At 49.7% G+C, this 27747-nt stretch overlaps 1 long non-coding RNA gene across 2 annotated transcripts in view; it reads left to right on the forward strand.

The window, feature by feature from the left end:
- Positions 1–27747, forward strand: part of LOC310697734 — a 422763-nt gene that overhangs the window by 70972 nt on the left and 324044 nt on the right. The window contains exon 3 of one of the 2 annotated variants that reach the window (XR_014521175.1): positions 19623–24634. This is a non-coding gene — a long non-coding RNA (uncharacterized lncRNA). Of the gene's footprint in view, positions 1–19622; positions 24635–27747 lie in introns of those variants that run through there. The other variant, XR_014521176.1, reaches the window with a different exon arrangement.

Genomic DNA, 27747 nt, shown 5'->3' on the forward strand with positions numbered 1-27747 from the left:
ATATAAGGATTTCCGCAGTTTACAGACCATTCCCTTCTGTGTCTGCATCCCATCAGGTGGAAGCATAAACAGCTCCTCCCCTAAAATCCCGTACAAAAAAGCTGTATTAATGTCATGATGGGAAACATGCAGTTTCTCCTCTGCAGCTATCTTGAGCATCAGCCGAATGCTCTCATATTTGACTGTGGGTGAATAGGTCTCGTGGTAATCCTGTCCTGGTACCTGTGAAAAACCTCTGGCAACCAATCTGGCTTTGTGTCTGACAACCTTGCCATTCTGGTCTGTCTTGGCCTTGAAGACCCATTTGCTGCCAACCAGTCTCATTCCTGGGACTACCGGTACCAGTTCCCAAGTTTGGTTCCTATTCAAGGAATCAACTTCAGCCTTCATGGCATTAAGCCAAGGCTCAGCATCTTTAGAGGTTAACTCCTGAACCTCTTTGAAGCTTGAAGGTTCCCATACCTTCTCTGAGCTACTAAGAACAGCAGTTGCTGTCTTAGCAAACTCATCAGCAAATGTCTTTGGAGGTCTGCCCTTTGTGGTTCTTTCAGATCTGCGTACTAGACGCAAGTCTTCTGGACTCATCTCCTCTTTCTTAGGAGAAAAGTGACCAATGGCGAACAGTGGTTCTTCCAGTTCATTGTCAGACGCATCAGATGGTCTGACTGAGGCCTTTGCGCTCTTATGTCTGCTGTGTCATCACTGTCACTGACATCAGCAGCAGCGCCGCCCACTGAGCTGGAATCCGAACTCTGATCATCCTCAGCTTCCTCAGCTTCCTCAACATTATCTGCTTTCTTCACATCACCTTCATCCTCCTCTGGGTAACTCTGGAAAATTCCCACATTTCCCCCCTGTTATTGGTTTCAGAACTCACAGGGTTAAAGAGTTCTGGTGACGTCTCTTTCCTGAGGCGTGGTTAGAAACACATACGGGGAGTGGTTTGACGCCGAGTGTTTCTGTCTGGTTTCGCTTTTGCGGAGAGAGGACGCAAGATGTGTCAGTTCTCGCCAGGTTGATTTAAGAGCTGTTTTACTTCATGATTAAAGGCTAAGAAGATAAGAACGCCTGTGTGTCTGGATTTATTACCCACATGCTGCAATTGCTTCACCGCTGTGTTTATCTCTGCTACTGGCAAGAGGCAGAGGCAGGAAGGATTTTTGGATCAGCACGGACAGGCTGCAGAGCTGCGCAGGGAAGCGTGCTGGACTCCATGTTTGTTTTTCTTGGCACTCATGGCAACTTTAGCCTCTGCGTTGCCATAGGTTATGGGTCCTGTTTGCCAACGCTTTGAAGCATTGCAGGAACGTCCCACGTGTGGGGGAAAGCCAGCAGGAAAGTTGCTGGGGCCAGCCGGAGCTTTGCTGTCTTTGAAGCTGGAAGGAGCTCGCTGGGAAGAAGCGGTCTGCCTGAGCCGATCTGCCGGAGGCCGGAGGAAGCTGATGCTGTCGTGAGTACGCTTACCCCGGGGGAGAAGGAGATGGCTCAGTCCCAGGAACATGGCTTTGAGCTTAAGCTGCCATGTGCGAAGTTAACAATCCAAACGTGGCTGGAGTGGAGTTATTTAGCAGAGTTGTCCCTGGTTGGAGCCAAGCTCTGGGAATTGGTCAAGCCGATGTCTTCGTCAGCTGGGGCAGTTGCAAGCCAACGTGAAGCTGAGGAGCGTGTTCTGGCGTTTCTGGCTGAGAATGTAAGTGCTGATTTAAGGCCTGTAGTTCTGGATGCAAGGAAGCCTGAGACCGCGTGGCTAGCTCTCCAGGAAGTGTGCAAAGCTGGGGGCGGAAGCAAGGGCCGGGAGATGGCTGCATCAGAACAGGAGAGGCAAGAGAGCACTGATCACTTTCGTGGAAGCCGGTGCACAGCTGGGAAAGGCTGTGGGACCCCTGAGGGGGGCGAAGGTGCTGTTGCTGCCAGTTTTGCAGAGTCTAAAAGCTGCGCAGGTGATGCAACGTGTCTGCGTGAGGAGCTTGGAGAGAGGCAAGCTGCTGGGGGCCCTTTACCCATCACTGGGGGTGCAGGAAAGCGTCCTGGGAGCCCTGGGAGCAGTGGGGGGGCGGTGAGCAGTAAAAGCACAGAAAAGCCTCTTGTTCCAAAGGCTGCCAAGAGTTGTTTGCGTCGTAAGTCGAAGCCTGGGAAACAGGACACAGCTAAAGGCTTCAAGGTCAGCCATCTGCTGCAGAGGGAGATACGTGCTGCAGAGCTGTCTGGGAACTCTGAGATAAGTCCAGTCTTCGGAGCAACGGGAGAAGTTGCGGTTTCGGACGCTGCCAAGGACAGGTGCAGCAAGACGTTTGTTGGCATGGCAATGCTACAGAGCAATGCCGGCAGGGACACAGCTGTGAAGTGGGTGTTGGATTCGGGTGCCAGTCATCACCTGATAACGCCATCTGCTGGGGAGCTGCGGAATTGCAGGGCTGTTTCAAGTGGAATGACTGTTACATTAGCTGATGGCACAAAAAAGAATGTTTCTAATGTTGGAAATGTTTATGTTTCTGTTTTGCAGGCGGAGCTGGAGTGCTTCATTGTACCAGGGATGAAGTGTTGCCTGTTATCGATACCTGCTCTTATGAAGCAGGGGTACAAAATTTGTTTTGAAAATAACACCTGTTCTATTTCCAGAGGGGGGAAGCTGCTTGTCAACGTGGAGGGCAAGGACAATCTCTTTGTTCTGGAGACACCTCTGGAGGGTGGTGGGAATGCAGGAAAAGCACGGGCGCAGTGTGCTAGTGTTCCCAGCCATGATTCATGTGTTCATATATGGCACAAGAGAATGTCTCATGCTTGTTTGGAAGATGTTAAGAAGCAACCCAGCTGCACTGAAGGATGCAAACTCCGAGAATGTGGGAGGTCCCTAGTGTGCAGGGCATGCAGCAAGGTTCAAAGGTGCAGGTTTCCCGGAGTAAAGAGGGTAGCCACAAAACCTTTTGAGTTGGTTCACACAGACCTTACAGGGCCAATGAAGTGTGAGAGTCTGGGTGGGGCCAGGTTTCTGCTAACGATGGCAGATGATTTTTCTCAGAATTTATGGTGTTTCTCTCTCAGGACGCAGAGAGAGGCGGCGCAACTGATCAAGGATTGGGTTGCGGAGGTGGAACTAAGGTTCTCCACCAAGGTGCAAGAGTTCAGGAGCGACCGTGGGTCACAGTTCACTGGGTCTGCTCTGAAGGAGTTCTTCAAGCAAAAGGGAATTCGTCACCAGGTGACGGGTGCAAAGTCTCCTCAAGAGAGAGGCGTGGCAGAGCACAGGAGTGAAGCACTGGCTGAAGCTGTCAGGGTTTTGCTGTGTGACTCTGGGCTGCCTCAGAGCTTTTGGAGTGAGGCTTGGAAATTTGCCAGCTTTGTTTTTAACAGGTCCTACAATCACGATGTAGGTGACACACCGTTTTTTCTGTTGCACAAGAGGAAGCCACAGGTGCATTTCTTCCGTTCGTTTGGTTCCAGGGCTTCAGTGCCGATACCAACAGCGCAACGGAAGGAGGGTGGTCCTAGGTACCAGGACATGATCTTCTGTGGGTATGATCCTGCAACAAATGGGTGGAAGTTTGCATACCCAGAGGGTGATCAGACCAAGCTGCTGGTCAGCAAGCATGCTGAGTTCTTTGAGCAGGGTGGTTGGTCACAGCCTAGGTATGGTTCTGATTTTCTCTCAGAATGCTTGTCCAATTCTGAGGGGGAGGAAAGGGAGGAAGGAGAGTCAGAGGCGGAGCCTGTTGCTGAAGACCAGGTTGCTGATGATGGTCAAGCACAGGGGTGGGTTTCTCCACAAGTTAAAGAGAGAACCCAAAAGCGAGCCTTCATCTCCTGTTAGCCAAGTGCAGGAGGCCCGAAGACGCAGCAAGTCAGAGGGGGAGTCCTCTGTGCTGGGAGACACATTTGCTGACCCCAGTGGGTCAGGAGGAGCGCCCGAGGTTGTGCTCCGGCGGTCAACTCGGACCACAAAGGGGATTCCACCGGAGAGGTTTCAGGTCACCAGTGCGTGGGTTGGTTTCGCACAGTGTGATTCTGGGAGTGTGGAAGGGATTCAACAATTGCCTGGGATAGATGCCAGTGGGAGGCAAAAGGCAATGGGAGGTGAGTTGAACTCAAAGAGGTCTGTAAACAGGGGTTCACAGTTTCCCTCAGGGTTCGAGACGAGAGGGGGTGTTATTGGTTTCAGAACTCACAGGGTTAAAGAGTTCTGGTGACGTCTCTTTCCTGAGGCGTGGTTAGAAACACATACGGGGCGTGGTTTGACGCCGAGTGTTTCTGTCTGGTTTCGCTTTTGCGGAGAGAGGACGCAAGATGTGTCAGTTCTCGCCAGGTTGATTTAAGAGCTGTTTTACTTCATGATTAAAGGCTAAGAAGATAAGAACGCCTGTGTGTCTGGATTTATTACCCACATGCTGCAATTGCTTCACCGCTGTGTTTATCTCTGCTACCGGCAAGAGGCAGAGGCAGGAAGGATTTTTGGATCAGCACGGACAGGCTGCAGAGCTGCGCAGGGAAGCGTGCTGGACTCCATGTTTGTTTTTCTTGGCACTCATGGCAACTTTAGCCTCTGCGTTGCCATACCCCCCACTTGGGATTGTACTCAACACTCTTTGTGAACTTAATGGACTTAGACTCAGTCATCCATACCCTGTATGCACCTTTTTCGTACCCCATGAACAAACCATGTGCCCCACGCTTCCCAAGCTTGTTGCTCTGTGGGGTGTGTACCCACATGTCAGAACCAGATATTCTCATGTGCTTGATGTTGGGTTTCTTACCAAACATCTTCTCATAGGGGGTACAACCAGTAGGTGATGACAATCTGCGATTAAAAGTGTAAACAAAATTCGACAGAGCCTCCCCCCAAAACTTATCAGGGAGATTGGCATCATGCAACTGTTACGATATAGAAGCAATGCGGCAGCGAGCTGCTGGCTTGAAAGGAAAACATAAATGGGAATGTTGGGGCTGTTCCGTGCGAAACAAAGGAACAGTCTATTCACAGTGCGAAGCACCGGAATTAGCTCAGAGTGTAATATGAGCTGTACAGGAAGTACAGGAGGAGTTTGTCTCTCTGCTGTTGGAGTTTGAAGAGAGCAGACGTGTTTTCTGTAACGCTGCAAAAGACAGAAATAAAGGCATGTAAATACGTTTCTGTCTATCTCTTTCCCCTGCCCGGGGGGGGGGGCAGAAGAGGGGGGGTGTTCTTCTCACGCTGAGAAGGATCACCTATCGCGACCTCTGCCTGGATCTTGCCGGGAAAGCAGACAGGGAGGTCAACAGGAGACCAAGCCGGGTGCCTGGGAGAGTTGCCAGTTTCTCCTGATAAAGGCTTGATTCCTCACACTCCCCCCCCCTTAATATTGTGTTATACGTTATCCAGTTCTCTTTGATGTTGTTGCTTTTTTTAACAGCGATTGCATCTAGTGAAGAGTTGCATCTTGGGGTTTTCTGTTCCAAATATCTTTCGTATTTTCCCCATACCTTATATATAGCATTTCTTATTATAAGATTTGAAAAACTCCTATGCGTCTTTATTTTCCCATAATTAAGATAGCCATGCCACCCAAAACGGGTGTCATGACCTTCTAGATCTAAAATATCCCAATTTTTTAATAAATACCAATCTTTCAACCAGAGAAGACATGAGGCTTCGTAATATAGCTTCAAATCCGGTAGCCCGTAGCCACCTCATTCTACAGTATCTATTAATATCTTATGCTTTACTCTTGGTCTTTTACCCTTCCACAAAAATTTAGAAATTTCTTTTTGCCACTTGTTGATACTGCTGGTCTTTCCTGTAATTGGAATCGTTTGGAATAGAAAGAGTAGCTTCGGTAAAACTATCATTTTAATTACCGAAATACGGCCCAGGAATGATAAATTTAACCTTTTCCATGTCTCCAGCTGTCTTTTGATATCTTTCCAACAATTGGGATACTGCCAGGGAGACAAAGTCCATCATGGCCCCAAGCCGTCTGCCGGACGATCCATCGATCTCCCGTAAGCACGCAGTATCAGCAATTAGCGACATGAGTTTCTAGAAAATATCTTGCCACATTCTAGAGCTCATGCACACTCTATCAGCAGATAATGCACAGCAAAAGTCGCACTCAGGAGAGCATTATTTACAAGTTTTATTCAGCGTTGATCAGAACAAAGAAAGACATGACTGCCTGCGTCAGTGTCTCCAGAGACAGAGAGTGAGAAAACGAAAGCAAAAGACACAACAGAAACATCCTGTGAAAACAGGAAATACGCAGGCTGTGACACAAACATCCTGCTCCCTTTTAAGGTGGAACGGAAATATCCTAACATCCTCCCCCTTTCCGTGTAACCTGTAGTACCTGTGGTTCAACCCAATTGCAACCTTTGTACGTAAACCTTAAGTTGTTCTCTGTTAACAACCTTAGACAACAGATCAGCAGGAATTTCATTTCCTGGCATGTAGGACACCTGAATGAGTCCATTCTGAATACACTCTCTTGCACGATGTAGCTTAATCGGCAAGTACTTGGTTCTTTGCTTGCAACTCTCTGAGTTCAGCAAAGCCAAACACGATCTATTGTCTTGATACACTTGTACAGGACATTTCACAGAAACTCTGATGTCCTTAAACAGTTGCATCAACCATTCACAATCCATGAGTGAAAATGACAGAGCATTGAGTTCTGCTTCACAGGAACTTAGGCTTACTGTCGTCTGCTTCCTGCACAACCAGTCAAACAGGCAGTGGTTGTACATGTAGCATACTCCAGAAGTGCTAGTACCATCCGTGGTGTCACTTCCAAAACTTGCATCTGCAAAGATTTCAAGACCTCCAGTCTTCTGACTGGTGAACCTCAGCCTGTAGTGCAAAGTCCCTTTCAAATAGCGGGCTATGCGCTTCAGAGCTTTCCAATCCTGAACAGTAGGATTGTTAGCATGTCTGCTAAGCAGGTTAGTGCTTACAGCTATGTCGGGTCTTGAACATCTAGCAATGAAATTCAACTTGCCTAGAATGCATCTGTACAGCGTAGTGTCAGAAAACACTTCAGCAGTACTGTCTACCTGGTAACCTGCCACCATCGGTGTGTCTGCTGGGTTTGCATCAACCAAATTCAACCTGGTTAATACATCAACAATTTTCTGTGTTTGGTGTACCAGAAAATTACCTGCTTGGTCCCTCTCCACCTGCAGAGAAAGATAGTTGGATACCTCACCAAGATCCTTCATGCCAAAGTGCTCCTTCAGCTGAGCTAGTGTGCTTTGATAAAAAGCCTGATTCTTCCAAAACATCAGAAGATCATCAACAAAACATAAACAATACAGTTTGTTTTGCCCCTCCTCCTTGACAAACACACATGGATCAGCTTTGCCCTGGTGAAAACCTACAGAAAGCAATGTCTCAGTGAGCTTTGTGTTCCAACACCTGGCACTCTGCTTCAGACCTGTCAGGGAACTGCCATCGGAGCCAAGAGTGGAGGTAAGGCTCCCCGACCATACAGGAGAAGGGACCAGTAGAGGGAGAGAGAACACTCCCTTTGGGGAAGGTTATCAGCGTGACACCGGGGAGGAAGGGGATCAGGGAAGGACTTAGGAGAGAGGGCTCCAAGACTCTTTCACAGAGACCAGCGGGGAGAGTCCAGGACCTCCGCTGGCTACGCCTACTCTGCGCAGAAAGCTGTCAGGAAAAAGCACCAAGGCAAAAGCCAGCTCCAGATGGCTGGAATGCAAAACAGGATGTTGTGGTTTCTCACTGTTCTGTTGGAGAAAAGGTGGAGCCTATTCTCTGTACTGAGCACCGGATGTTAGCTCAGTGTGTCATCTGACCTGTGCTGGAAGTACAGGGGAGGAGTGAGACTCTTCTAATGGAGACTGAAGGGTGCAGTCACATTTCTATGTACTGTTGAGTGACAGGAATAAACATGTAGCCCTGGAATGCGGAGTTAACCAGGGCTATCGACTGTCTGGCTCCGAAGCGCCCTCTCCGATTGCATGGAGCTCGGACAGCCCCGTGGTTTTCTTCGGAGCTAAGGGCGATGAAACAATCGCTGAGACGGCTAGAGTGTCGGTGGCAGAAAACTCACTCCGAATCTGACCGGACACAGGTTAGAGCTCAACGTCGAGCCTACCAAGTGGCGAAAGCGACGGCGAAGAAGACTTTCTTCACCGCCTCTATTGCATCTGCAGAAAATAGTAGCAGGAGACTCTTTCAGGTGGTCCGCAATTTAACGGAACCACCTTTACCATCGGGGCCTTGTAAAGACCCCAAGATCTCCTGCAACGATTTTGCAAAGTTTTTTGCAGATAAAATCACTCATATTCGGAAGGAGCTAGACACCACCGTGGGAGCAGGGCTGGGGCGGGAGAGTGCTAGAGCCCTGTCTGGTCAAGTTGCATGGAATCAATTTCAATCCGTTACCCCCGAGGATGTGGACAGGCTGCTTGGACGAGTGAAACCAACCACCTGTCTCCTTGATCCTTGCCCATCCTGGCTTATAAAAGCTAGCCGGGAAGGGCTGGGCGATGGGCTCTGCGGGGTGGTGAATACTTCCCTCTGTGAGGGAACATTCCCAGATCCGCTGAAAGAGGCGGTCATTAAACCGCTTCTTAAAAAACCATCTTTAGACCCGGCCAGTATGGCCAACTATCGCCCAGTCTCAAATCTTCCATTCTTGGGCAAGGTGATTGAGCGTGTGGTTGCTGAACAACTCCAGGCACGCCTGGAGGATGCGGACCATTTGGATCCCTTCCAATCAGGGTTCAGGCCTCATCATGGGACTGAAACTGCCTTGGTCGCACTGGTTGATGATCTCCGGCGAGCTAGGGACAAAGGTGAGAGTTGTTTCCTAGTTCTGCTGGATCTCTCAGCGGCCTTTGATACAATCGACCATAACATCCTTCTGGACCGTCTAGAGGGGTTGGGAGCTGGGGGCACTGTTATACAGTGGTTTCGCTCCTTTCTCCTGGGCCGTGTTCAGAAAGTGGTGGTGGGGGATGAGTGTTCAGACCCCTGGGCCCTCACTTGTGGGGTGCCTCAGGGTTCCGTCCTCTCCCCCATGCTTTTTAACATCTATATGAAGCCGCTGGGAGAGATCATCAGGGGGTTTGGACTGGGTGTCCATCAATATGCAGATGATACCCAGCTCTACCTTTCTTTCAAATCAGAACCAGTGAAGGCGGTGAAGGTCCTGTGTGAGTGCCTGGAGGCGGTTGGAGGATGGATGGCGGCTAATGGATTGAAGTTGAATCCTGACAAGACAGAAGTACTGTTTTGGGGGGACAGGGGGCGGGCTGGTGTGGAGGACTCCCTGGTCCTGAATGGGGTAACTGTGCCCCTGAAGGACCAGGTGCGTAGCCTGGGAGTCATTTTGGGCTCACAGCTGTCCATGGAGGCACAGGTCAATTCTGTATCCAGGGCAGCTGTTTACCAACTCCACCTGGTACGCAGGCTGAGACCCTACCTGCCCGCTGACTGTCTGGCCAGAGTGGTGCATGCTCTAGTTATCTCCCGCTTGGACTACTGCAATGCGCTCTACGTGGGGCTACCTTTGAAGGTGACTCGGAAACTACAGCTAATCCAGAATGCGGCAGCTAGACTGGTGACTGGGGGCGGCCGCCGAGACCACATAACACCGGTCTTGAAAGACCTACATTGGCTCCCAGTACGTTTCCGAGCACAATTCAAAGTGTTGGTGTTGACCTTTAAAGCCCTAAACGGCTTCGGCCCAGTATACCTGAAGGAGCGTCTCCACCCCCATCGTTCTGCCCGGACACTGAGGTCCAGCGCCGAGGGCCTTCTGGCGGTTCCCTCATTGCGAGAAGCGAAGCTACAGGGAACCAGGCAGAGGGCCTTTTCGGTGGTGGCGCCCGCCCTGTGGAATGCCCTCCCATCGGATGTCAAGGTGATGGACAACTACCTGACATTCAGAAAACATCTTAAGGCGGCCCTATTCAGGGAAGCTTTTAATGTATGATATTTTAGTGTTTTTTGGTTTCTGTGGAAGCCGCCCAGAGTGGCTGGGGAAACCCAGCCAGATGGGCGGGGTACAAATAATAAATTATTATTATTATTATTATTATTATTATTATGTAGAAAGGACTCCTGTCTGTCTCATTTCTCCTCCCTGGGGGAATGCAGGGAGGGAGAGAGAAGCAGAGTAGCGGAGGGTGTGTTCTCCACGTCTGATTGATGAGGAGAATCGCCGGAGTTATGACCTAGCCTGCCGGGTGACGCAGCGGAGAGGTCATCAAGTATCCAGCTTAATTGCCTCGGGGGAGGCCAGGTACCTCTGACTGAAGCTGAGATACTAACATGTGGCAGCCTTCGGATGGTTGCGATTCATCGGACATCTGCATGAGAGGCTGGTGGATTGTCCTCCTCTGCTCCAAGGGAGAAGGCAAGCATCTGACAGAAGCCAGAGGCTGAACAGACCCAGAGGAAGGTGTTTTCCAAGCAACGGAGATCAAAGTATGCTGCTGCATTTTTGGGCTAAAAGAGTGAACGCAGGTTGATTAATTCCCTGGTTCACGGGGGAGCTGCGTTGGAAAAATACAGCTCCGGGAGAAGAGGCCTGCAGCTCTGAGGCTGAAGCCTGCATTCCACAAATTCCTGTGGTTAAGATAAGACTGTCCTATTGAAATGCATTGTTGCTAAGTAACGGTCGTGGAAACTTACTGGCAAAAGTGGCTGGACTGTGAGTGTGAGCCTGGGAAAGCGAAACAAAGCCATAGATTGTTTTGGCTACACGTTTAAGAGCCCTTGGAAGGGACTTTCCATAGCAGTCAGCGTGTAGCTGCCAGGTGCTAAAAGCATAAACAACTTGCAGTTTGCCTGCCTGAGTGAGAAAGGAAAAAACAACTGTTGGATTTTACACTTTGTTTGAGAGTGTGGGCTGGTGAGCCAGAGGCTTGGCTTCAAGATGGATGCCAAGAAGGCAGGAGGTTTGCCTTACCCACCTCCCTTAGACAATGACAATTATTCATCTTGGTCTGTAAAGATGAAGGCCCTGCTGCAGAACCAGAGGCTTTTTGATGTAATTGAGAACCCCATCCCTGCAGCACCAACCAGAGGTTGGGAATCACAGAACGTGAGGGCCAGGACTGCTATAATTCTGTGTGTCTCAGATCAGCAGTTGGTGCATATCCAGCATTTAGAAAACGCGAAAGAGGTTTGGGATACGCTGCGTACAACGCATCAGAGAGATGCTGGTTCTTCAGCGTTGCTGTATTTTGAGAAGTTGACCAATCTGAGACTTGCGCCTGATGGAGATGTTCAAGCGCACCTGACAGAAATAAAGTTTCTGCGTCAACAGATGGTGGAACGCAATTTCCGTCTTCAGGAGGAAGTGTTTTGCTTCATGATGATAAACAGCCTTAATCGCACCTACAAGGTTGTTGCCAGTCAGCTTGGTTCCCTACCTGCTCAGCAGCTAACCGCGGAAAGAGTGTGTGCTGTGGTCCTGAACGAACACGACAGACTTGCTGCACTGGAAGTGAAGGACAGGGGGAGGGAAGAACAGAGTTCAAATCTCCCCACTGATGATGCTGCTAGAAAGCATGGAGTAGCATTGAGTGCTGTCCGATGCTACAATTGTGGACAGACTGGGCATCTACAGCGGAGCTGTAGAAAGCCACGCCAGTCAAGAGGAGCAAAGAGCAGCTCTACGAAGCCTGAGGCGTCAGGCAAAAGCCGTACCAAGTGCCAGGTGAAACCTGCAAAGGCTATGATGGCGAAAGGAACCACGCCAGATGTTGGGAACGCCTTCATAATTGACACGGGCGCGACGGTTCATATATGCCCGCACAGACAACTGTTTTCGACGTTGAAGAAGCAAAGCTTCGCTGTGAAACAGGCCAACGGTCAAGAGTTGGAAGCGACTGGAATTGGAACTGTGTATCTTGAGAGTCTGAACTTGACTATAAGCAATGTTTACCTGGTTCCAGAACTGAAATTTAATTTGCTGAGTGTGTCGCAGATTGCAAAGAAAAGACTGAGACTGACCTATGATGCTAAAAGCTGCAAGATCTACAAAGATGGAGAACTGTTTCTTACTGCCAAAGAGAAAGATGGACTGTATTTGTTGACTTTTGATCAAAGTGATTACATGAAATGTAATACTTCTGATTCTAACGAAATCTCTCTTGCAGGTATGACCAGTGTGAGCGCCAGGAAGGTGACGAAGAAGGTCGACAGAGCATTTCAGCGGGTGTATGCTGATGTGATTGGTCCTCTAGAACCATCTAGGGGCAGTGCACGATATTACCTTTTGTGTGTGGATTGTTTCACTAATTATTCTTGGGTTTATATGATGGAGAAACCGCAAGAAACTTTAGAAAAGTTTCAGGAGTTTTGTGACAAGGTTAAGAGTATGCATGATGCTAACATTGATTGTCTTTTCACAGATGACAAGCAAATTTTTCTGTTACAGAAGTTTCAGAAGTTCCTGGATGGAAAAGGGATAGACCACAAAGTTGCAGTTTCGTCCGAAGCGTGGAACAGGGGGGTCTGTGTGAGAGTGAACAAAGAATTGCAAAAAGGGATGCATGCGCAATTGCTGAGTTCACATTTGCCACATGAATATTGGGCTGAATCGCTAGCGTCCTATCTTCATGTGTGGTTGAGAAAAGTCTCAACAGAGTTGGGATGTTCTCCTTTTGAGAAGCTGTTCAATAGAAAACCTTCTGTTGCCTATTTTAAGGTTTTCGGGTCTCATGTGAGAACAGAAGCTCCAGGTGGAGTAAAGAATGCCAAAGGCATTTTTGTGGGTTATGAAAAGGGTCTCTACAGAGTAATTTTGTCTGAATCTGGTCAGGTGATTCTCACAAAGTTTCTAGAGAGTGCTCCAGAGCAAGAGCGGGTTGTAGAACAAACATTTCCCACAGGTGACAATTCAGATGATGATGATGATGATTTTTCTGATGTCACAGATTACAGTGGTGATGATGACACTGATAGCTCAGAGAGTTCAGTTGTAACAGTCATTGAGAGAAAATCTCACACAATGGATAGACCTTCACAGATGAAGGAAGAACCACTGTTAGCCAATGCTACTGGTTCTCAACAGAGTCCAGAGGTTGAACCAGTGAGCACAGAAGATCAGAACCTCATACGCAGGTCTGAGAGAGTTACAAAGGGTGTACCACCAAAGAGGTACTCAAAAGAGTTTGCTAACATAGCTGTTGCATGTGTTGCTATTGTTAACAACTCAAAACAGATTAAAGCAGTGTCTAAGTCAGAGACAAAGACACAACAGAGAATAGCTAGCCAAGGTAATGCAGAAGCACTCATTCCTTGGAAGCCAGACAACCAGAGAGGTACACTGGTGAAACCAGTGGTGGGGAGTTCCAAGGGTGGAACTGAAACAACAGGGGACTGTTATATGTATAACAACTGTTTGTTCTCTTCTCTGGATCATGTTTTGCCAATTGATGCTTTTGGGGGAGGTTGTCAGGAAAAAGCACCAAGGCAAAAGCCAGCTCCAGATGGCTGGAATGCAAAACAGGATGTTGTGGTTTCTCACTGTTCTGTTGGAGAAAAGGTGGAGCCTATTCTCTGTACTGAGCACCGGATGTTAGCTCAGTGTGTCATCTGACCTGTGCTGGAAGTACAGGGGAGGAGTGAGACTCTTCTAATGGAGACTGAAGGGTGCAGTCACATTTCTATGTACTGTTGAGTGACAGGAATAAACATGTAGAAAGGACTCCTGTCTGTCTCATTTCTCCTCCCTGGGGGAATGCAGGGAGGGAGAGAGAAGCAGAGTAGCGGAGGGTGTGTTCTCCACGTCTGATTGATGAGGAGAATCGCCGGAGTTATGACCTAGCCTGCCGGGTGACGCAGCGGAGAGGTCATCAAGTATCCAGCTTAATTGCCTTGGGGGAGGCCAGGTACCTCTGACTGAAGCTGAGATACTAACAAAAGCTTCCGCGCAGGGAGGCTAGGCGGAGACTGGGCGTCAAGGAATTTTTATGTTGGAAGAAATTCAGGAAACGCCCACTGACGGATTCTGCCAGCGACTGATACAGCCATGGAGAAAGGGCTGTCCAGCCAGGGAAAGGTTTAGCCAGGCAACGTTGCCTAGAACTTCAGCATCCTTTACGCATGAGCAACCCCAATTCCCATTACAAGACCATATAAGGATTTCCGCAGTTTACAGACCATTCCCTTCTGTGTCTGCATCCCATCAGGTGGAAGCATAAACAGCTCCTCCCCTAAAATCCCGTACAAAAAAGCTGTATTAATGTCATGATGGGAAACATGCAGTTTCTCCTCTGCAGCTATCTTGAGCATCAGCCGAATGCTCTCATATTTGACTGTGGGTGAATAGGTCTCGTGGTAATCCTGTCCTGGTACCTGTGAAAAACCTCTGGCAACCAATCTGGCTTTGTGTCTGACAACCTTGCCATTCTGGTCTGTCTTGGCCTTGAAGACCCATTTGCTGCCAACCAGTCTCATTCCTGGGACTACCGGTACCAGTTCTCAAGTTTGGTTCCTATTCAAGGAATCAACTTCAGCCTTCATGGCATTAAGCCAAGGCTCAGCATCTTTAGAGGTTAACTCCTGAACCTCTTTGAAGCTTGAAGGTTCCCATACCTTCTCTGAGCTACTAAGAACAGCAGTTGCTGTCTTAGCAAACTCATCAGCAAATGTCTTTGGAGGTCTGCCCTTTGTGGTTCTTTCAGATCTGCGTACTAGACGCAAGTCTTCTGGACTCATCTCCTCTTTCTTAGGAGAAAAGTGACCAATGGCGAACAGTGGTTCTTCCAGTTCATTGTCAGACGCATCAGATGGTCTGACTGAGGCCTTTGCGCTCTTATGTCTGCTGTGTCATCACTGTCACTGACATCAGCAGCAGCGCCGCCCACTGAGCTGGAATCCGAACTCTGATCATCATCATCATCATCCTCAGCTTCCTCAACATTATCTGCTTTCTTCACATCACCTTCATCCTCCTCTGGGTAACTCTGGAAAATTCCCACATTTCCCCCCCACTTGGGATTGTACTCAACACTCTTTGTGAACTTAATGGACTTAGAGTCAGTCATCCATACCCTGTATGCACCTTTTTCGTACCCCATGAACAAACCATGTGCCCCACGCTTCCCAAGCTTGTTGCTCTGTGGGGTGTGTACCCACATGTCAGAACCAAATATTCTCATGTGCTTGATGTTGGGTTTCTTACCAAACATCTTCTCATAGGGGGTACAACCAATAGGTGATGACAATCTGCGATTAAAAGTGTAAACAAAATTCGACAGAGCCTCCCCCCAAAACTTATCAGGGAGATTGGCATCATGCAACTGTTACGATATAGAAGCAATGCGGCAGCGAGCTGCTGGCTTGAAAGGAAAACATAAATGGGAATGTTGGGGCTGTTCCGTGCGAAACAAAGGAACAGTCTATTCACAGTGCGAAGCACCGGAATTAGCTCAGAGTGTAATATGAGCTGTACAGGAAGTACAGGAGGAGTTTGTCTCTCTGCTGTTGGAGTTTGAAGAGAGCAGACGTGTTTTCTGTAACGCTGCAAAAGACAGAAATAAAGACATGTAAATACGTTTCTGTCTATCTCTTTCCCCTGCCTGGGGGGGGGGCAGGAAAGAGTGGTGTGTCCTTCTCACGTTGGGGAGGATCACCGATCGCGACCTTGCCTGGATCCTGCCGGGAAATGCAGACAGGGAGGTCAACCGGAGATTCAAGCCGGGTGCCTGGAGAGTGGCCAGTTTCTTCTGATAACAGCTTGAATCCCAACATCTGGTAGCAGAGGATGGTTTTGAGCCATATAAACTGGAATAGAGGTTGATGGATCGTGCTTCATCCTCTGCACCAGGAGAAGGGAAAAACAGTAACGTGCAGCTGGGAGCTACACGGACGGCTGGACACCGACGAAGGTGTTTACTGAGCAACAGAACCCCTAAGGTATGCTGATTTTATGGCTGAGAGAGTGAACATGAATTGAAGCATTCTTCGGTTCACTGAGTGTCTGCGTTTGGATGAAACCAGCACTGTAAGAAAGCCACATACTTCGCTTATCTTGGTATGCCTAGAATGTGCAGCTGCTAAGCAATGATACATCAGTGCAGTGGAAAGTTACTGGCAAACAACGGCAAAAGGGGCTGGCACAGTGTGAAGGCTGGGAAACAGCGAATGTTTTGTCTACAAAGCTGCTTTTGGAAAGACTTTCAAACAGCTTGCGTTGAACTGCCAGGTGTGCGGCAGTAAACGACCAATTGACTCTTGGATTTTACAGGCTCGAGAATGAGAGCTGAGGCTTGGATTCAAAATGGATGCCAAGAAGGGGGGAGGCTTACCTTACCCACCTCCACTGACTAATGACAATTATTCGTCATGGTCTGTAAAGATGAAAGCCCTGCTTCAGAATCAGAGGATTTTGGGGGTGATTGAGAACCCCATCCCTGTAGCACCAACGCCAGGTTGGAATTCACAGAATGTGAAAGCCAGGACGGCCATAATTCTGTGTGTCTCGGATGACCAGCTCGTGCATATCCAGGATTTAAATAACGCGTGAGAGATTTGGCAGATGCTGTGTAGAATACATCAAAGAGATGATGGTTCTTCAGCGTTGCTGCATTTTGAAAAGCTGACCAGTCTGAGGCTTGCGCCCGATGGAGATGTACAAGCGCATTTGACAGAGATGAAATTCTTACGCCAGCAGATGGCAGAACACAATTTCCCTCTACAGGAAGAGATATTCTGCTTCATGATTATAAACAGCCTAAATCGGACTTATAAAACGGTTGCAAGTCAGCTTGGATCTCTACCTGCCGCGGATCTCATGGCGGAGAGAGTCTGCGCCGTGGTTCTCCATGAGAGAGATCAACTTGCTGCAATAGATGTCAAAGACAGGGGGAGAGAAGCTCGGAGTACTGACACCCCCACAGCTATTGCTAGTGAAGAACAGGCTGTTGCTTTGAACGTTCTGTGTTGTTTCAATTGTGGACAGACTGGGCATCTTCAGGGGAACTGTAAGAAGCCACGTCAACAGAAAGGAGCTAAGGGCAGCTCTGCAAAGCCTGAAGCATCAGGCAAAAGTCATACCAAGTCCCAGGTGAAACCTGCAAAGGCTTTGATGTCGAAAGGAGCCACACCAGAAGTGGAGAACACGTTTGTCAGGGGTTCAGGAGCAGAGGCAAGGGCAAGGGAGGAAACAGAGAGCGAGGGGGAGGAGGCAGAAGAAAAGATGAGTGATGACGACGACCCGAGATCTCCGAGTCTTTCCAGTGAATCAGAAGATTCACAGGAAGGAGCACCAGTGGCCAGGGCAAGGGGGGAGCCTAGGGGGACACCCCAGGAAGAAAGGGCCAGAGGGGACTCAGAGGGGAGCAGTTGGAAATCGGGACCAGCGTCACCGCCAGAGAGCAGGGGAGAGGAAGGGCGCCAGGTATCAAGCGCTGGCAGCTCACAACAGGAGGGAGGGCACGAGTCAGGAGTGGCCACACCTCAATCGGGGAGCGAAGAAACGGTTAAGCGGAAAGTGGAAGGTTGGGCGCGCGCGCCAAGTTCAAATGCACAGGAAGGTGGCGCAGTAAGTAGCCCGGAAAGGGAGCCAGGTCCTAAAGCCCGGCGCAAGGAGACAGGAGGGTCCGGGGGGTCAGCGTCAGAAGAATCCCGGAAGGAAGAGACCCCGGGGGGCAGAGGGACCCAGAGAAGAACAGTCAGGTGGAAAAGGTGGAGTAAGGCTAGGTTAGTAAGCTGGTGCACAGGGGGCGGAGACTCAGACGGAGCTTCGCCGGTCTAACCCTTAAGACGTAGAGTTGCGCGCAGCAGCTTGAGAATGGAAACTGTAACTCAATAAAAGACTTTTACAAGTGACCGCTGGCTAGCGTGATCCTCTGTGAGCTAGGATCTGGAAGCAGCTCTGACAGTAAGCTCCGTCTCTCATTGTGGGCATCTACAGCCTCGCGGACAGAGGAGAAGGAGGGTGCCTACGACTCAGCTCACGAACGGCAGACAATATGACGGCCGAACAGCAGATAGGAGAACTCAGAGAAGCAGTGACACGTCTGAATGCCGAAATACTTGCATCCAGGAAGAGAGAGGAGGACGCAGCTGCCGCCTACAGGGATCTCCAGGTCAGGTTGGAAGTGCTTACGAAGCAAGGGCAACTGACACCCAAACTGGAGGGGATTGGGTTGGGGAGAAGAACAGGCGGTCTAGTCTCTCACTTCGATGGGAATTTACAATTGTACCCCAACTTTAGAGCAGATGTACAGTGTGCACTGCAACTGCTGGACAAAGACTTTAGAGATGAGCAAGAGAAGGTGGGATTTATCATGTCCCATTTGCATGGAGATGCTAAAGCATGGCTGCGCAATTTGTGGAGAGATAAGGATCCAGCGCTCCAAACCGCGGATGCCTTTATTAAAGCGATGGATGGCTGCTTTTTATCTAGCATAGACGTGGATCTTGCCCGGAAGGAGGTGCATGGGCTGAAGCAAGGGAGGGCCAGCGTAAGACAGTACCATGCCCACTTTTTTGCATTAGTCAGTGCCTTGGAATGGGACAGAGATTCAGCTCCAGTCAGAGATCTATTTTGGGAAGGCTTGAACAGTGCGGTTAAAGACGAAATTGCAAGGGGGGAGAGACCCCGGACCACGCAGGAGGTCGTTCAGAGGGCGCTGGCGGTGGGAGTGCGGCTGGAGGAACGTCCATGGAGCAGGGACGAAGGGCGTGGAGGGCGCGAACCAGTGAGAGGGTTTTCCTTCGTTCCCAGGGAAGCTGCGCGAGCGCAATCCACGCCTCCGCCAGGAGGGGGAGCGGAACCGATGGAGGTTGGCGGTGCCAGGGCTCAGTCAACAAACAGAGCCCCAGCACCGGGAGCAGTGAAAGCGAAGCCTCCTAGAGGGAACCGGAAGTGTTACATCTGCGAAGATCCCCAGCACCTGGCAAAAGAGTGTCCCCAGAGGATCCACAAGCACACTGCAGCCTCAGCAATGGTAACTGCAGCAACTCAGCAAGGGGAACCACAGCAGGGAAACGACGGGGTCTGGCTGGAGAGAGAGGCACTGGGGCCCAGCCAGACGTGTCAGTGAAGCAGTCCCCAGAGATTTTGCAGCCCACAGACCCCCTCCCACCCAAACCAGTGATGAGGCTCACCGCATCGCTCCAGCTACCCAATGGACTCACCATGGACGTGCCAATCACCATTGACTCAGGAAGCAATGCGGACTTTATAGGGCAGGACTTTGTCGATAAACACGCTATACAGCTGCTGCCTGCCACGCTGCCCCTGCAGGTCGACACGGTGGATGGCAGGGAGCTGCTAGGGGGGCAGGTGGTGAAGCAAACGCCACCAATGGTGATGCGACTTGGAAATCACAGGGAAATCATCAGTTTTAATGTCACCAGACTGTCGGACACGCCTATTGTCTTGGGCATGAGTTGGCTGGACAGACACAGTCCGACGTTGGCTTGGTACCAGCGGCAGCTAGCCTTTGGCTCATCATACTGCGCTGAACACTGCATTCTACCCCGGCAGGAGGGAGAGGAGGAGGAAGAGCAGCTGCAGCTGGGGACGCTGCAAGCAATCCCCCACAAGTACGCGGGATTTTTGGAGGTCTTCTGCGAGAAGGAAGCGGATAGGCTACCCCCCCACAGATCATATGACTGCAAGATTGACCTACTGCCAGAGGCGGTGCTGCCCAAAGGGAAGCTCTGTTGGTTTCTGCTTTCCTTCACTGTGCAGCGAAAGGGCTTGTCACGAGACAGGTGTTTACATTCCACAGTCTGTACTGTTGGAGTTTCTCACGGGAAAGGGAGGCTGGATGTGACGTACACTGGTTTCCTGTTTTTCACTGTGTGATTCTCTCCGAGCTGTTGAGGAGAGAGGATGCATTTTCTCTGCTCCGGCAGAGGCAAGATGTCTTTCTGTAATATACCTGCTTTGAACTATAAATAAAGCAATATAGAGTATGCAGCACGTACTCCTCATCCTTCCGCTGGGCACGAGACTCTGCTTTAAATCAACATGTGGTTATGGGCTCCAGAAGTCGAATCGGAGTGCCGGCAAAGGATCGGAAAGCAGAGGGACAGATCAGATCGGAATCTGCTCTGCGCGTAAAAGTGATTGATGAGGTATGTGCTACTGCTCCGGGCAGCCTGCCAGCTTCTAGTTAATTGCTTTATGGCTGGACTTTGAACTTTTAAAGCCGTTTTGCCGGGAACAGGCAAAAGGCTCCCAGGCACAAGTCACTATGCTGGGGAAATCGAAAGTAACTTTTAAGTGCGCTTTTGGAATAAAGCAGCTGCAGCAGTGACGCAGCAAGATTTAAAGCAGCATATATGACGCTGAAGGCTAATGCCAGAGTCATGATGGCCCTTCAGGATGCTTGTGGGATTCCTAAGCTCAACAAGAAAAACTACCACGACTGGGTTCTGTATGCAGAGGCAATTCTGCGGAAAGAGGGTTTGTTTGAGGTGATTACAGACACCCCCCCAGTTCCAGTTACAGATGCATGAGAAGCTAAAGATTCCAAAGCAAGGGGAACTCTTACATTGATAGTATCCCCAGAAGAGCTCTGTCTATTGCGTGATAAGACCTCAGCCAGAGAAATTTGGGACGCTTTGAGACAGGCTCACTTAAGGACAGAAGCTGGATCCACTATGTTTTACTTTAACAAGCTGCATAATATGGCTCTTGCTGAAGGTGGAGATGTGCGTTTACATCTGATGGAGATGCAAAATCTGAGGCATGAGCTGCAACAGAGAGGACTCAACTTTCCAGAGGCTGTGTATTCTTTCATGATACTACAATCTTTGGGTTCAGGTTGGGAGTCTGTTGCAACCCAGATTGCTGTGCAGCCAACCGCTCAGCTGACAGTGGACTATGTAACTGCCGTGATATTGAATGAAGCAGATCGCCGGGGTGCTAGCTGCATGGGCAAGGGGGAGTCTTCACAGACGTCATCCCATAGTGCAGTGGAACCACCAGATGGCGCCAAAGCTTTGAAGGCAGTGAAATGCTACTCGTGTGGACGTCTAGGCCATATGAAGAGGGAATGCAGATATCCCAGGGCCAAGACAGAGCAGCGCAGCGAAAGCTCATCGTGTGGAAAAGGCCGAGGCAAAGGCAAAGGTCCGGTGTCTAGGACAACGCAGCACAAGGCTATGGTTTCACGCTTCACTCCAAAGGTTGCAGAGGTCCAGAAGACGTCTAGATCTTTCTTCGTTGTTGATTCAGCGGCAACTCACCATATGTGCAACGATAAGAGACTGTTTGTGTCTTTTACACCGCAGGAAGGTGCGATTCACCAGGCGGATGACCACACTATTCCCAGTAAAGGCTACGGAACTGTTGTTCTTCACAGTTTGGACTTATCGATACAGAATGTGCTTTACGTGCCAGACGCCAAACATAATCTCCTCAGTGTTGGACAGCTGAATGAGCGGAACATTGACGTGTCCTTCAAGAACAAGAAGTGCATCATCACAAAGAAAAATGATTATGTATTGCATGCTGAATATGTTGATCGTTTGTTTGTTTTGTATTATGATGATGTTGTGAAGGATGACACTTGTTGCATTGCAGGTTCTAACAAAAGTTTGCATGCAGAATGTATTCATGATTTTCACCGAAAATTTGGTCATTTGCATTTTGAGGCAGTATCTAAAATGCCTGCCTTGGTTGAAGGTATGACTATTAAACCCTGCAGGTACCACATGAAGTGCAAAGCATGCGCAGCAAACAAGGTGAAAATGGCTGCGAAAGGTAAGGTGTCTAGTAGGCAAGCTACAGAACCATACCAGGTTGTTCATGCTGATTTGGTTGGTCCACTATCGCCCTCTTTGGGTGGAAATAGGTACTTCATGGTTCTCATTGATGCATATTCTAGATATATTTTTGTGTACAATCTCAAGCAGAAATCAGAGGCTTTTCCTAGGTTCAAGGAATTCTGTGCTTGGTTGGAAAATGTGCATGGTAAGAAGATAAAGACTCTTTTCAGTGATCGTGGGGGAGAATTCACTTCTCAGCAGTTTGAAGCTTTTCTGACTGAGAAAGGAATTCAACACGATTTGTCTAGTCCTCGCTCGCCATGGCAGAATGGACTTGCGGAACGGGCAAATCAGACATTGCTTCAAGGGTTAAAAACCTTGCTGCATGATGCCAATCTTCCAGAGAGTTATTGGGCCGAAGCTCTCTCATGTTTTGTTTACAGTTACAATCGCAGGTTATCTTCAGCGATTGGTTGTACCCCCTATGAGAAGATGTTTGGCAAGAAGCCATACATCAAACACATGAAGATTTTTGGTTCTGACATGTGGGTTCACTCACCACAAAACTCCAAGTTAGACAAGCGTGGATTGCATGGTATCTTTCTAGGTTATCAGAAAGGGTCTTACAGAATAATGATGACTGACTCTAAGACAATTAAGCTCACGAGAAGTGTTGAGTACAATGCAAAGTGGGGAGAGAATGTGGGAATTTTCCAATGTTATCCTGATGACGGTGATGAGACTGAGGATAGTCAAAAGCAACCACAACAACCCACTGATGAAGGTTCTGAGTCTGAATCTGAAACTGAATCGGGTGATTCAGAGGATTTCAAGAGTGCGAAAGCCTCTATGCGACCCTCTGAAAGCTCTGATCAAGAATTGGAGGAACCATTGTTCACAATAGGTCGTTTTTCTCCTAAAAAGGAAGAGGAGAGTGTTGAAGACTTAAGGCTAATTCGTAGGTCACAGAGAGCCACAAAAGGCAAACCTCCAAAGAGATTTGCTGATGAGTTTGCTACGATAGCAGTAACAGCTGTTAAAAGCTCCAAGAAGGTATTTGAACCTTCAAGTTTCCAAGAAATCCAGGGTTTGGATTCAAAGGAAGCTGAGCCATGGTTAAATGCCATGAAGGCTGAGCTTGATTCCTTAGAAAGGAACAAAACATGGGAGCTAGTTCCAGTAGTTCCAGGAATGAAACTGCTTGGAAGCAAATGGGTCTTCAAAGCGAAGACAGATCAAAATGGCAAGATAGTCAGACACAAAGCCAGATTGGTAGCCAGAGGTTTTGCACAGGTACCAGGTGAAGACTATCACGAGACCTACTCACCCACAGTGAGATATGAGAGCATTAGGCTTATGCTCAAGCTAGCTGCAGAGGAAAATCTACACATAAGTCACCATGATATTAATACAGCTTTTCTGTACGGATCTCTGGATGAATCACTTTATATGCTTCCACCTGATGGCGTACAGGTAAAACAGGGATTTGTTTGTGCTCTGAAGAAATCCCTTTATGGTCTCAAACAAAGTGCACGGTGTTGGCACACAAAACTCACTGAAGTATTGTTTTCTCTAGGTTTTCAGCAAGGGAAAGCTGATCCATGTGTATTTGTCAAAGAGGAGGGGCAAAAGAAACTGTACTGTTTGTTTTATGTTGATGATTTATTATTCTTTTGGAAAGATGTCGCAATGTACAATAACGCCCTAGCTCAACTGAAAGAGCACTTTGACATGAAAGATCTTGGTGAGGTAAACAACTACCTATCTCTGGAAATAGAGAAAGATCAAGATGGTAACATTCTAGTACACCAGTCACGGAAAATTGCTGATGTGTTAAGTAAACTAAACCTGATGGATGCTAACCCTGTAGACACACCAATGACAACAGGTTATCAGGTAGATGACACTGAAGAAGCATTTTCTGACACTACACTGTACAGAAGTGTGCTAGGCAAGCTAAACTTCATTGCCAGATGTTCAAGACCAGACATTGCTGTTAGCTGTAATTTGCTAAGCAGACAAGTCAACAATCCTAGTGTCAAGGATTGGAAAGCTCTGAAACGCATAGCGCGGTATTTGAAAGGCACTATGCATTACAGACTGAAACTTAACAATCAGAAGTCTGGTGGTCTTGAAATATTTGCAGATGCAAGTTTTGGAAGTGACACTACAGACAGGAAAAGTACGTCTGGAGTTTGCTACATGTACAATCAGGGTCTGTTTGATTGGTCATGCAAGAAGCAAACAACAGTTAGCTTAAGTACTTGTGAAGCTGAACTGAACGCACTGTCTTATTCACTTAAGGATTGTGAATGGTTAGTACAATTGTGCAAAGATATGAAAATTCCTGTCAAATGTCCAATCCAGGTTTACCAGGACAACAAAGCATGTTTGGCTTTGCTGAAATCTGAAGGTTGTAAGCAAAGCACGAAGCACTTGCAATTAAAGTTGCAGCATGCTAGGGAATGTATTCAGAAGGGACTCGTAACGGTGTCCTATATGCCAGGTAATGAAATTCCTGCTGATGTATTGTCCAAGATTGTATCAAGGGATCAACACTGTACCTATGTGCAGAAGTTGGGTTTGTACTGATATTGTACGAACACGTTGCCCAGTGATGTTCACAGAAAGGGGGAGGATGTTGGTTTCTGCTTTCCTTCACTGTGCAGCGAAAGGGCTTGTCACGAGACAGGTGTTTACATTCCACAGTCTGTACTGTTGGAGTTTCTCACGGGAAAGGGAGGCTGGATGTGACGTACACTGGTTTCCTGTTTTTCACTGTGTGATTCTCTCCGAGCTGTTGAGGAGAGAGGATGCATTTTCTCTGCTCCGGCAGAGGCAAGATGTCTTTCTGTAATATACCTGCTTTGAACTATAAATAAAGCAATATAGAGTATGCAGCACGTACTCCTCATCCTTCCGCTGGGCACGAGACTCTGCTTTAAATCAACAGTATTCCATGTCTGAGGACGAACTACAGGAACTCAAGGAGTTCATAGATCATAATTTGGAGCGCGGCTTCATCCGAGACTCCAAGGCGGTGGGAGGCAGTCCTGTATTCTTTGTTAAGAAGAAGGACACGCCCCAAAAAAGACTTGTAGTGGACTACCGGATCTTGAACAGTGTGACCAAGCCATCAGACTTCCCCATGCCCAGGATCGACGACCTCCTCGCGACGGTACGCAAGGGCCGCGTGTTCACCAAGTTGGACCTGCGTGGGGCGTACAACCTCATTCGCATGCGGGAGGGTGATGAGTGGAAGACAGCCATGTTCACGCCCCTGGGCACCTACGAATACAGAGTTATGCCTTTTGGATTGCAAAATGGCTCTCACTGTTTTCAAGCTTTCATGCATCACGTGCTGGTGGGGCTCCTCTACAAGACGTGCGTCTGCTTCTTGGATGACATCCTGATATTTTCTGAATCGCAGCAGGATCACGACAGACATGTCAAGGAGGTGCTGAGCAGACTACAGCAGCATAGGCTTTACGCCAAGCTGGAAAAGTGTCAGTTCGACGTGACGGAGGTGGATTTCCTGGGCTACAGGTTGTCAGACAAGGGGCTCGCCATGGACAGCGCCAAGGTTCGTGCCGTGTTGGACTGGAAGAGCCCGCGCAACCGGAAGGAGGTCCAGCGGTTTGTTGGTTTTGCGAACTTCTATCGCAAGTTTATCAAGGGGTTTGCGATGCAGACAGCGGCCATCACAGACACGCTCAGCTCCAAGAAAAAGAAGTTCATCTGGACGGAGCAGGCGGAGCAGTCTTTTCAGGCACTCAAGCGTCTCTTCGCGTCGGAAGAGCAGCTGTTGCATGTCGACCCCAGCAGGCCTATGAGGGTGGAGACGGACGCGTCGGACAGAGCCGTGGGAGCAGTCCTGTTGCAGCAAGACCCGGAGGGGGCCTGGAGGCCGGGAGCGTTTTACTCCAGGAAGCTCAGCAAGTCTGAACAGAACTACACCATCTGGGACAGGGAGTTGCTTGCCATTCATGCTGCTTTCAAGGCGTGGAGGCACTTCCTGATCGGCGCCAAGCACACGGTGCAGGTCTGCACGGACCACAAGAATCTGGAGCACTGGTGCATGGCGCAGTTCCTGAACCAGAGGCAGATACGTTGGGCCGAATTCTTTGCGAACTTCGACTTCCGAATAGAGTATGTCCCGGGGGACACCAACATCATGGCGGATGCCCTATCCCATAAACCACAGTACCTGGAGGAGGCGACGCCAGCGGCTGCCATGCACATCTTCGCACCGACGGTGTGGGCGTGCGCTTCGGCGACAGTTGACCTGGAGGCGGTGAGGAGAGCGCTGCAGGATGACACCTTCGCGCGAGCCAAGATGGCAGAGGCGCAAAGGGGCACGGCGGCGACCGGCGAGTTCCAAGTTCGTGATGGATTACTCCTCCGGAAAGGGGCCATCTACGTGCTGGGGGACGATCTTCGCGCCAAGGTACTGCAGCAGCTGCATGACGCACCCACTGCCGGGCACTTTGGCAAGGAGAAGACGATGGAATTAGTCGCCAGGGACTTCTGGTGGCCCAGAATGAGAGGGGAGGTCGCGGACTACGTGGCGAGGTGCGACACCTGCCAGAGGGCCAAGCCAGTACACCGACCGCCGGCGGGACTGCTGGAACCGCTGCAAACCCCGTGCGAACCGTGGGAGAGAGTGGCCCTGGACTTTGTCACGGATCTGCCCAGCTCGAGGGGCAAGACGGCAGTGCTGGTGGTGGTGGACTTGTTCTCCAAGATGGCACATTTCATCCCGTGTGCGAAGGTGGCCACGGCGGAACAAACCGCCAAACTGTTCATAGATCACGTGTTCAGGGTTCACGGTCTGCCGCGGTCTATACTGTCCGACCGGGGGCGGCAGTTCATCTCGAACTTCTGGCAGAAGCTGATGAGCTTCCTGAACGTCAAGATCAACCTGGCTTCGGCTAGACACCCGCAGACCAACGGGCAAGCGGAGCGGGTCAATGCCATCATGCAGCAGTACCTGAGATGTTATGCGAATCAACAGCCTGCGATGTGGGTGGATTACCTGCCTCTCGCCGAGTTCGCCTACAACAACACGAAGCACGTGTCCACGGGGGTCACGCCGTTCTTCGCCAACAACGGGAGGCACCCCAGAACCTTCCCGGGACTGGAAAGAATGGGGGAGGGGGAGCCGCAGACAGCAGATGCGTTCGCGTCGGAGTTGCAGGAAGTCCACGATCAGCTTCGGCGGCACCTGGAGCTGGCTAAACACGCATACAAGGTACAAGCGGACAAACACAGGAGGGTTGGCGAAGAGATCGAAGCGGGAGACTGGGTCTGGTTAGCAGCCCACGCAGTGCCGGCCAGGTCGTTAGCGAAGAAGAAACTAGGGCATAAACAACTGGGGCCCTACCAAGTCGAAGAGCAGGTCAACCCGGTGGCTTTCAGGCTGGCGCTTCCGGAGGGCTCCAGGATGCATCCGGTGTTCCACAGATCGGTGCTCACTCCCTACAAAGCTCCTCACAGGTTTCAGGAACCAGGAACGGCACCGAGTCCGCTCCGAGAGAGAACCGAGCAAGGGGGAGTGGCACAGGAGGAGCACATCAACGAAGTCACAGAGATTTTGGACTCCAGATGGGGGGAAGAGGGGGTAGAATACCTTCTCGCCAAGGAGGGCACCCCGGCCAGTGCCAACAGCTGGGTGCCGGGCTACGCTTTAGAGGAACCTCTGCTCAAAGAAGAGTTTCATGCCCTCTTCCCACATAGGCCCATGCCAGCAGACTTTTTCGACGACTGGCTCTTCACGCCCACGCTTTCAGCCAGCACGTTCCAGGGGTTCGACTCGGACGAGGAACCGACACGAGACGCCCGTTCCCCGGAGGGGTCACCCTCGGGATCTGCCTCAGAACCCTCGTATTGGTGGGACGATAGACCAGAGGAGCAGTGGCGCAGAAAGTGGATGGAGGGTCCAGGACGAGCAACGTCCCCAGAAGGAAACGAGGGAGAGACGGACATGGACGTTTTCGGGGACGACCCGGGTTTCGAGCATGGCGGCACAGAGATGGAAGCGGAGGTGACCGTCGTCGACGAGAGCA

This window comes from Podarcis liolepis, assembly GCF_965112155.1.
Source record: "Podarcis liolepis genome assembly, chromosome: W".
NCBI classification, from domain to species: domain Eukaryota; kingdom Metazoa; phylum Chordata; class Lepidosauria; order Squamata; family Lacertidae; genus Podarcis; species Podarcis liolepis.